At 42.5% G+C, this 9267-nt stretch overlaps 1 pseudogene; it reads right to left on the minus strand.

The window, feature by feature from the left end:
- Window positions 1-7992: 7992 nt before the first annotated feature.
- On the minus strand, window positions 7993-8110 carry LOC124551427 (annotated as a pseudogene).
- Window positions 8111-9267: the final 1157 nt, after the last annotated feature.

A 9267-nucleotide genomic window follows, 5' to 3' on the forward strand; every position in this document is an offset into this window, starting at 1 on the left:
ATAAACACACACCATTTGAGATGAGAATAGCTCGAGTTTCTACCGAGACCTTCTCGCCCGAAGTAGGTAGAAATAGGCTATTATCAACCAACAAGCTATTTAGACTATACTACACATGCAAATATAGTATATCACTTCCCTCTACATATAGCAAATTATTTTCACCACACTTCTTGTATTATATATTTTTTTCTTTGACATTTTCCTTATAGAAATTTTGTTCTCCTCAACTCGGCAGAAACAAATTATATAGAGCCACTTTAACAATTATTAAGCAGTCAATTCTTGTAACCTTAGAGCAATTTTTTATATATTACATTCTTTATATTATGTAAAAAAAGCGTTAACACCTGAAGCATCCGACCCACCTTCCATTTCGGGGCGGTGAGTTACTCTGTACTGTCAACGAAATAAATAAATGAAAGTTGCTGGTTAGAGACACTACATCGTTGTTACAAGTAGTCTGCGAAAACCAGTTCATAGATGTTGGCACTGATGGAATCGTGTATACGACTGGATTTAACCCCCTCGGCATCAGTTAATGACTGAAGAAGATGAACTGAAGCACCGAAACTGGTAGCCACATAGTAAATAACTTCGTAAGGACGGCTGTGTGTGTTCCATTTTATTACGTAAGTGAACGGCCGAAGTCCCTCAAACCTCCAGTCAAATGGATGGACATAAAAAACCTACATTGTTATGGTCTGACGCCATAGAGGACGCACAAAACACGGACTGTGTCATGCTTCCGCCCGGTGTCGCGCAAATAATTCTCTGGTGAACATCCATGTGCCAACCACGCGAGTAAGCAGACGCACAGCTCCACCCAGAAAGTGTTTCACCATCACAGTGTGCGTGTATCACCAGCGCCTCAAGACAGCATCACGACTTGTCTGCCGTCGTTGCCAGGAGAAACCGACTGGGCGTTCTACTAGTTAACTGACGCATCGTTCGGAATCAGGAACTAGACCAGTGTTCAAAGTTAGTGAACTTCTAATAACATTGCCTCATCTCGTCTTTATAGTAAAGTAATTAGTGTAATATTTCCTTTAACAAATGGTTGTAAATTGTACTGCTCACATTGTTTTTGAATCTTTTACCTGACTTCGAGGATGGTGTTCATTTTCTGTACAGCTGCAGGCGACCTCAGTCATAGCAACTACTTTTGTTGATAGAGGGTCCTCTTTCTGCCACATTTGTATTGAACGCCAAGTGTCTTTGGTGAACAGAATGATTATCTTAAACGAGAACATTCACTTTCGCCTCCCACTCCTTTTTCTAGCAACAAACTGCTGCTGTAGTCCGTGGCTTTTCCAGAAATATTGTTTTTGCTACCTCTCCAATAGCCGACGATGGACACTATTTAAAATAAAAGTTGCTGGTTGGATAGAATTACGAGAAGACGTAACACTTCTCTGTTTTACGTTCGAAAAAATTTCGGGTCTGCAGCTGGTCGTTGTTTGACACATCTCACGATATTTCGACTAGGAACCTGCCAACCATCTAAGGTGAGCCATCGAAGACTGCCAAAGACTCTCTTTTGTGTATGTGTGTGTGTGTGAGTGTGTGTTTGTGTTTGTGTTTGTGTTTGTGTTTGTGTTTGTGTGTTTGTGTTTGTGTGTGAGTAGTGTAACTGAAATTGTAACTGGAATCCTGCCGCCATTAGCGATCTATGTTTTTAGGGTGGAAAGTAAAAAGAAATATGCTTATAGTGTGAAAAGTAAAGGAAATTTCCTCTTTGTTACAGCACTTTCAGAGGAGGCTGGGTAGTGAATGGGTCCTTTCCACCTCCAGATTGGACAGAGCGTAGGGGAACGATGTGGGAGACCCACTCCTCCATACTAGGGATGGTCTTAATGGAGGTCGTTTACCGTTGCCTTCGTCTGACCGTAATGATGATGAATGATGATGATGATGATGATGAAGACGACACAAGGACTCCCAGTCATCTCGAGGCAGTAGAAAATCCCTGACCTTCTGGGAACCGAAGCCGGGACCCCGTGCTCGGGAAGCGAGAACGCTACCGCGAGACAATGAGAGACGGATGCCTCCGGAATAGTAAACGTAAATTAATAAAACACTGAAGTACAAGGGCTACACAGTGAAAAGACAAAAGAAAGTGAATGGCACCCTCGACTGACGGCCCAGTTACGGCGTAACAAAAGCCTTGGAAATATCCGTCAACGAGTACACCCGTAAGGTTTTGGTGGAGTATGTACAACAGGTTCCTTATATCAGCAAGAGCAGATCTAAAAAGGCCTCATGGTAGGGAGAATTTGAATGCCCTTTTTAGAACATCTGAACTCAGTCCACCCGAACATTCGTTTTACGAAAGGATGTGGAAGAGGATGGTTGCCTTCCCTTTCTTGACGTTTTGGTTATAAGGAATGTTGATGGCTCACTGAGACATGCAGTTTACCGGAAACGTACTCACACTGACTTATATTTACAGGCTAATAGTTGTCACGATCCGGCTCAGCGTGAAGGAGTACTTCGTACCTTGGGACACAGGGCTCATGTCATTTCCGGCACTGAGATTTTGCCAGCTTAGCTGGCCCATCTTGAAGCTATATTTCGTCAGAATCGTTATAATGAAAGACAGATTGAACGTGCGTTGCGCTATCGACCAACTGTACATCGGGTGACTGATGATAATACTGAGTCGAAACCTAGGTCTACTGCCTTTTGGCCTTATGCAGGAAGCACTTCCAACAAGATCCATCGTATTTTACGGAAAAACGATGTAAAATGTATTTCCCGACCTCCATCTAAAATTATAATGCTTTTGGGTTCTGTTAAGGATGATCTTGGTTTGCCTAAGGCGGGTGTATATCGCATTTCTTGTAATTGTGGCATGGCATACATTGGTCAGACTATCAGGACCGTGGAGGACCGATGTACTGAGCACAAACGACCCATACTATTAGAGCAGCCAAGTAGATCTACCGAGGTATTGGCGTGCACGTCCAGCTATAGGGACAGCGTTATTAGGGTACCTGTTGAAATTAAATTAGCGAGTAACCTTGTAAACAGGGATGGAGGTTTTTGTTTAAACTCTGCTTGGAATCCTGCTCTTTCCCTTGTCAAAAAACAGAGGGACAGAGTCAATGTTACTTCATCTGCTAGTTCGTATCCTTTCATTACCGATAACTCTTACTTTGGTCATCTTTGGAGACAAGAGTGTTTAGTGTGTATGTGCTATCTTTCCTGAATTACTCCAATAATCGAGGTTTTAAATTTGTTTGTACTGCCCGTTGCAGTTTGTGCCTTGAAAATGGCGGGGTGTGCTCCCGCCGAAATGTCGGCGGTCGCTGTAAACATTACGTGGCTGAATTCCCGTCAGTTGTCTGAAAATTGTGTATGCCAGGAGAAACTCAGGTCTCACAAGCATAAAATCATTGGAACAGGGAATCCCTCATGGGTCGGTATTATCGGCGACATTGTTCATAATTTATGTTAACGACATACTCCTGTTACCCAACGTAGTATTGGCTCAATTTGCAGACGACACCGCCTTACTAGCAATAGTAGTGGAACGACCGCTGCGAACAAGAGGATGCAAAGACAGCTGAACACAAAAGATGAACGACTACGCGTAAACGATGTCAAACTAAACGCAGAAGATACGCAAGCAATAATGTTTACGGGGAAGAGGCCAAAACTACGCGACAGATTACTAATTTATACTTGAAAAAAGAGACAGCATTGGTCGTATATTTTTTACTATTGCAATGGTAAAAAATATACGACCAATGCTGTCTCTTTTTTCAAGTATACCTGTTACATGGAGTCGCCAATCAATAGATTACTAATTAATGGAGCACATATACTTTGGACAAATCAGGTCAAATATGTAGGAGAAATGTTGGACAGTAAGTTGACCTTTAAAACACACGTCGTATGTAAGAGGGAGAAAATGATAAAACTGGTGCATACGCCATTCCCATTTTTGGCAAGCACTGACATGGGAACCCGAACAAAATTAATTCTGTATAAAATAACAATATTATCAGTTCTATTCTACGGTTGTTCCACCTGAGGGACAACTTGCAACGCAAACCAGCAAGTGCTGCAAAGAATCCAAAACCGATGTTTCAGAATAATGTAAAAGCCCCTCGGTGGACTAGAATAAACGACTTACTTGTTGTACTCAGTATGCGAACAGTCACACAACAAATACAGGAAAAAACTCGAAAACTGTTGAAAAAAATGGGCCGATTAAGAAATACAGCCAGACACCTAGAACATGCTTGAACAGTCAAACCTCGAGAACGTCACAGAGTGAGAGTTCCCAGAACCATAATAAGGAATTAAATAGACTAAATAAAAACAAGTAGCAATCACCATGTTAGGCTTAAAAGGGCGACAACAGCCCAAATGTTCTAATAAAAAGAAATGAAATAAAATTATGTTAAAAACTATGAATGAAGGAATTACAGCCACCAAAGGCGGAAGTACTTCTAAAAAAAAAAAAGAGGATGTTGTTTACTTATGTGATATGCTTCATTACAATATTTGTAACACTGCATATTAAGAAAGATGTGCCTACGGGTTGTCGGCTTGTGATTAAAAACCTGCTGCGCAACCTGAATGAATTTCCTGAAAGTTTTGTAACGCATCTGAAATAAGTGACGTCATTTTGGAGAAAGCAATAGGAGAACATAAGGAATACCGATCAACTGATGCTGTACTAACTAATGAAGATGCAGTCTAGTATCCACAAGTATTTAGAAATTCATTGAATCCAGCTGGCTTTCCGCCACGCAGTTAGAAGCTTGAAGTCTGCGTTCCTGTATTATCGCTGGGCAATGTCAATGCTCTGAAACCTTTTAATGATACCCGTTTGCAGATGACCGCTATGAGAAGTAATGTCGTTGAAGCTGCTAAGCTCACAGGTTCAGAAGCCGACGATGTCGCTCTAATACTCCGTTTGCAAATGGTCCCAAGCCGTGTAGCCATTCGTTTTAAGCGACCTCAGTTCCCGCTCAAGGCTTCGATTGCTGTAACACTAAACAAGCGTCGAGGTCAAATATATAAATACGTTGGAACCAATTTACAACCAGACTGTTTTTCGCATGGTCAGTTTTATGTTACCCTCTCACGAACTGGACCGAGCGAGGTGGGGCAGTGGCTAGCACACTGGACTCGCACTTCGGGAGGACGACGGTTCAATCCCTCGTCCGGCCATCCTGATTTAGGTTTCCCGTGATTTCCCTAAATCGCCTCAGGCAAATGCTGGGATGGTTCCCTTGACAGGGCACGGCCGACTTACTTCCCCATCCTTCTCTAATCCAATGACACCAATGACCTCGCTGTTTGGCCTCTTCTCCCAAATCAGTCCAGTCCATTCACGAACTGGTAGTTCAGAAAACGAGTTCATATTATTACCAGTTGTTGTGTTGTTGTGGTCTTCAGTCCTGAGACTGGTTTGATGCAGCTCTCCATGCTACTCTATCCTGTGCAAGCTCCTTCATCTCCCAGTACTTACTGCAACCTACATCTTTCTGAATCTGCCTAATGTATTGGCTCAAATGGCTCTGAGCACTATGCGACTTAACTTCTGAGGTCATCAGTCGCCTAGAACGTAGAACTAATTAAACCTAACTAACATAGTGACATCTCACACATCCATGCCCAAGGAAGGATTCGAACCTGCGACCGCAGCGGTCGCTCGGCTCCAGACTGTAGCGCCTAGAACCGCACGGCCACCCCGGCCGGCGCTTAGTGTATTCATCTCTTGGTCTCCCTCTACAATTTTTACCCTCCACGCTGCCCTCCAATGCTTAATTTGTTATCCCCTGATGCCTCAGAACATGTCCTACCAACCGGTCCCTCCTTCTTGTCAAGTTGTGCCACAAATTGCTCTTCTCCCCAATTCTATTCAATAGCTCATCATTAGTTATGTGATCTACCCATCTAATCTTCAGCATTCTTCTGTAGTACCACATTACCAAAGCTTCTCTTCTCTTCTTGTCCAAACTATTTATCGTACATGTTTCACTTCCATACATGGCTACACTCCATACAAATACTTTCAATAACGACTTCCTGACACTTAAATCTATACTCGATGTTAACAAATTTCTCTTCTTCAGAAACGCTTTCCTTGCCATTGCCAGTCTACGTTTTATAGCCTCTCTACTTCGACCACCATCAATTATTTTTCTCTCCAAACAGCAAAACTCCTTTACTACTTCAAGTGTCTCATTTCCTAATCTAATTACCTCAGCATCATCCGGTTTAATTCGACTACATTCCATTAACCTCGTTTTGTTTTTGTTGATGTTCATCTTAGATCATCCTTTCAAGACATTGTCCATTCCGTTCAACTGCTCTTCCAAGTCCTATGCTGTCTCTGACAGAATTACAATGTCATCGGCGAACCTCAAAGTTTTTATTTCTTCTCCATGGATTTTAATACCAACTCCGAATTTTTCTTTTGTTTCCTTTAGTGCTTGCTCAATATACAGATTGAATAACATCGGGGCAAGGCTACAACCCTGTCTCACTCCCTGACCCAACCACTGCTTCCCTTTCGTGCCCCTCGACTCTTATAACTGCCATCTGGTTTCTGTAAAAATTGTAAATAGCCTTTCGCTCCCTGTATTTTACCCCTGCCTCCTTTAGAATTTGAAAGAGAGTATTCCAGTCAACATTATCAAAAACTTTCTCTTAGTCTACAAATGCTAGAAAAGTAGGTTTGGCTTTCTTTAATCTCTCTTCTAAGATAAGTCGTAAGGTCAGTATTGCCTCACGTGTTACAACATTTCTGCAGAATGCAAACTGACCTTCCCCGAGGTCGGCTTCTACCAGTTTTTCCATTCGTCTGTAAAGAATTCGCGTTAGTATTTTTGCAGCTGTGACTTATTAAACTGATTGTTCGGTAATTTTCACATCTGTCAACACCTGCTTTCTTTGGGATTGGAATTATTATAGTCTTCTTGTAGTCTGAGAGTATCTCACACACTCATTATTACCAGACACTATACGAAATGCGGAATATATTTTTATATCGAGAAGTTTTGTATCTGGTTTACAAAGAACTTAGCAAAACAATAAAAACCAAAAACACAAATAATGGAGTATTTTTCATTGATATTCCATGTGATTTATTATAGTTTGGAGTTCCGTAACGTTCAAAGTGGGCGAAGTCGCAAAGAGGAGACGATATTTTCGTCCTGACACAAATTTCCGGGGATACCTCAGAGTAGGACGTATATCCAATTCCCTTACGTTTTTAGCAATCGCGGACTGCCGGATTCGCTACCATAATTACAAAATTTTTATTTTTAATTTCATTTTGAAGGTTCCACTGCTAATGAGATGATAGGGGAAGGGCGTGCGAAACAGCCATTTGAATCTGTGACTCTGTACAGTGCCACAATCGTGCGGAAACTGCATACAGATGTCACTCCATTCCCACTCAGTTCTGCACACTCATCTGACGGAGCCAGGCTATCGCGTTGTCGCACAGTCACCTTCTGGTACATGCTGAGTTGTGACTTCGTGCAATCATTTTAGGTTAGTAAAAAAAAAAAAAAAAAAAAAAAAATTAGGTTTCGGCAACATACCTGTGTTCAAAGAGTGGCTGTTTGGCGACAAATTTCCACGACAACGATTGCTTCATCCGAGGCCGTCGCGAACTACCAACTTCTGTAGAGCGGCGTCCAAGCGGTTACAACGGCTGCTCAATGGCCGATACAGGCCTCCTGAATCAAAACTTTTGTCTGCCTTTCTATTCAGATTTATGTCTAGAAATATTGAAACTATAATGTACAATAAATCATAAAAGAGCACTCCGTCTTCAGGCCACGAGTGGCCTACCGGGCCATCCGACCGCCATGTCATCCTCTTGGAGGATGCGGATAGGAGGGTCGTGGGGTCAGCACACCTCTCACCCGGTCGTTATGATGGTATTCTTGGCCGAAGCCACTGCTAATCGGTCGAGTAGCTCCTCAATTGGCATCACGAAGCTGAGTGCGCCCCGAAAAATGGCAACAGCTCATGGCGGCCTGGATGGTCACCCATTCAAGTACCGACCACGCCCAATAGCGCTTAACTTCGGTGATCTCACGGGAACCGGTGTATCCACTGCGGCAAGGCCGTTGCCTACAATAAATGATAATGAATAATTAATCATAAAGATAATAATTAGGTGATGTAATAATATCAACCATCACTATTATTAAATAATGAAAATAGCTGACGTTTTCCTTACAGCGATGGTGTTTACATGTAAGCGAAAAAAGGGAATAACGGGATTGATATTACGTCGAGAGAGGAACACAAGCAATTAAGGTCGGCATGGCTTTCAATACTGTTGCAACTACCAAGGAATGCCATGAAGAGGTTTTCAAGAACCCAACACAACTCCAGACACACGACGACCCGGAAATACTATCGGTCGCTCCAGAGATGGTACGACAGTGCACTTATCGATAAGCGCTGCTGCTGCCACTCACGGGCAGGTAAGGCAGGAAGTTAGTGACGTCAGTAAATGGGACAAGAAAACGAAGCGGCAGTGCCGTAAGAGAAGATGACAATAAACGGGATGAACACGAGTCGCCAACGGCTCAGTTTCTTATCACAAAAACAGAACTTTCCGATTCCGTTTTCTATCGAAAACAGGAAAAGGTCTAAGCTGCCCAGCTCATGCGAGGAAAAAAAAAAAACAGAATAACATTGCTGTGGAACTTGTGTAGTACGCATTTCTGCTGCTAGGCGTGTATGGTTCAACTCATTGCCAGTTCGGTGCCGCCTGTGTTGACGACCGGGCTTGTTCTGTTTATCTGCAGTGATTGGTTTTGTTAGCACTGTTAAAATTAAGGAAAGGCAAACCTACGTTTCTAGCAATTGTAGACTTGAGCAAGCTTTTGACAGTGTTGACTGGAATATTCTCTTTCAAATTCTGAAGGTGTCATGGGTAAATTCAGGGAACGAAACGCTATTTACAATTTGTACAGAAACCAGATGGCAGTTATGAGTCGAGGGGCATGAGAGGGAAGCAGTGGTTCGGAAGGGAGTGAGACAGGAATGTTGCCTATCCCCGATGTTATTCAATCTGTATATTGAGCAATCACTAAAGGAAACAAAAGAAAAATTCGGAGTTGGTATTAAAATCCATGGAGAAGAAATAAAATCTTTGAGGTTCGCCGATGACATTGTAATTCTGTCAAAGACAGCAAAGGGCCTGGAAGAGCAGATGAACTGAATGGACAGTGTCTTGAAAGGAGGATATAAGATGAACATCAACAAAACCAAAACTAG

This window comes from Schistocerca americana, chromosome 9 (genome assembly GCF_021461395.2).
Source record: "Schistocerca americana isolate TAMUIC-IGC-003095 chromosome 9, iqSchAmer2.1, whole genome shotgun sequence".
Lineage (NCBI taxonomy): Eukaryota > Metazoa > Arthropoda > Insecta > Orthoptera > Acrididae > Schistocerca > Schistocerca americana.